The sequence below is a fragment of the Petromyzon marinus genome, unplaced genomic scaffold (assembly GCF_048934315.1).
Source record: "Petromyzon marinus isolate PM22_M1 ecotype Great Lakes invasive population unplaced genomic scaffold, UKy_Petmar_22M1.pri1.0 PM_G_Scaffold_78, whole genome shotgun sequence".
Classification (NCBI taxonomy): domain Eukaryota; kingdom Metazoa; phylum Chordata; class Hyperoartia; order Petromyzontiformes; family Petromyzontidae; genus Petromyzon; species Petromyzon marinus.
Window position 1 is genome coordinate 25,001 of NW_027423033.1, and position 2,500 is coordinate 27,500.

Below are 2,500 nucleotides of genomic sequence, written 5' to 3' on the forward strand. Positions count from 1 at the left end.
AGGTGCGATGGAAATCTTTTCTCGTTTTGGTGCGTGCTACATTTTTACGGATAGACCCCGTGAAACGCTAGAAATTGGCGGGGATGTGTCTCTTGTGGCTCACGGGGCTGTTAGGGTGGCACAGAAATCCCTCGGAATGGGAAAACGGGTCATTTTCGTGTTGCCACATTGCATGCGAACGGCATGAAACTTCCAGAGGCATTTGCAGCAGGAATGCATGTGCAGTCAAAAAAGTGAATATTTTTCACGGATAGACCCCGTGAAACGCTAGAAATTGGCGGCGATGTCTCTCTTGTGGCTCACGGGGCTGTTAGGGTGGCACAGAAATCCCTCGGAATGGGAAAACGGGTCATTTTCGTGTCGCCACATTGCATGCGAACCGCATGAAACTTCCAGAGGCATTTGCAGCAGAAATGCATGTGCAGTCAAAAAATTGAATATTTTTCACGGATAGACCCCGTGAAACGCTAGAAATTGGCGGGGATGTGTCTCTTGTGGCTCACGGGGCTGTTAGGGTGGCACAGAAATCCCTCGGAATGGGAAAAAAACGGGTCATTTTCGTGTCGCCACATTGCATGCGAACCGCATGAAACTTCCAGAGGCATTTGCAGCAGGAATGCATGTGCACTCAAAAAATGTGATATTTTTCACGGAGAGACCCCGTGAAACGCTAGAAGTGGGCGGGGATGTCTCTCTTGTGGCTCACGGGGCTGTTAGGGTGGCACAGAAATCCCTCGGAATGGGAAAACGGGTCATTTTCGTGTCGCCACATTGCATACGAACCGCATGAAACTTCCAGAGGCATTTGCAGCAGGAATGCATGTGCACTCAAAAAAGTGAATATTTCTCACGGATAGACCCCGTGATACGCTAGAAATTGGCGGGGATGTCTCTCTTGTGGCTCACGGGGCTGTTAGGGTGGCACAGAAATCCCTCGGAATGGGAAAACGGGTCATTTTCGTGTCGCCACATTGCATGCGAACCGCATGCAACTTCCAGAGGCATTTGCAGCAGAAATGCATGTGCAGTCAAAAAAAAATTGATATTTTTCACGGATAGACCCCGTGAAACGCTAGAAATTGGCGGGGATGTGTCTCTTGTGGCTCACGGGGCTGTTCGGGTCGCACAGAAATCCCTGGGAATGGGAAAACGGGTCATTTTCGTGTTGCCACATTGCGTACGAACCGCATGAAACTTCCAGAGGCATTTGCAGCAGGAATGCATGTGCACTCAAAAACTTCTATATGTTTCACGGATAGACCCCGTGAAACGCTAGAAATTGGCGGGGATGTGTCTCTTGTGGCTCACGGGGCTGTTAGGGTGGCACAGAACTCCCTCGGAATGGGAAAAGGGGTCATTTTCGTGTTGCCACATTGCATAGGAACGCCATGAAACTTCCAGAGGCATTTGCAGCAGAAAGGCACGTGCACTCAAAAATTTTAATATTTTTCACGCATAGACCCCGTCAAACGCTAGAAGTTGGCGGGGATGTCTCTCTTGTGGCTCACGGGGCTGTTAGGGTCGCACAGAAATGCCTCGGAATGGGAAAACGGGTCATTTTTGTGTGGCCACATTGCATAGGAACGGCATGAAACTTCCAGAGGCATTTGCAGCAGGAATGCATGTGCACTCAAAAACGTCTATATTTTTCACGGATAGACCCCGTGAAACGCTATAAATTGGCGGGGATGTCTCTCTTGTGGCTCACGGGCGCTGTTAGTTAGGGTCGCACAGAAATCCCTCGGAATGGGAAAAGGGGTCATTTTCGTGTTGCCACATTGCGTACGAACGGCATGAAACTTCCAGAGGCATCTGCAGCAGAAATGCATGTGCACTCAAAAACGTCTATATTTTTCACGGATAGACCCCGTGAAACGCTAGAAATTGGCGGGGATGTGTCTCTTGTGGCTCACGGGGCTGTTAGGGTCGCACAGAAATCCCTCGGAATGGGAAAACGGGTCATTTTCGTGTTGCCACAATTGGCATACGAACGGCATGAAACTTCCAGAGGCATTTGCAGCAGAAATGCATGTGCACTCAAAAACGTGAATATTTTTTCACGGATAGACCCCGTCAAACGCTCGAATTTGGCGGGGATGTTTCTCTTGTGGGTCACGGGGCTGTTCGGCTCGCACAGAACTCCCTTGGTCCACCTGATTCGTGCATACAGGCAGCAACTAAAACTCTGTAAACCTGCTGTGAGGACATCTAAACAGTGGACCAGTGAGGCTGTGGAAGATTTGCGGGCGTGCTTAGACTGTACTGACTGGGATATGTTCACGACTGCTACCAATAGTCTGGATGAACTCACAGAGGCTGTGTACATCAGCTTCTGTGAGGACTGCTGTATCCCAACACGTACCAGGGTGAACTTTAACAACAACAAGCCCTGGTTCTCAGCAAAGCTCAAAAGGTTGAGGTTGGAGAAGGAGGAAGCGTTTAGGAGTGGGGATAGAGACAGATTCAAGGAGTCGAAGAACAGGTTTAGCAAAGCGGTGAG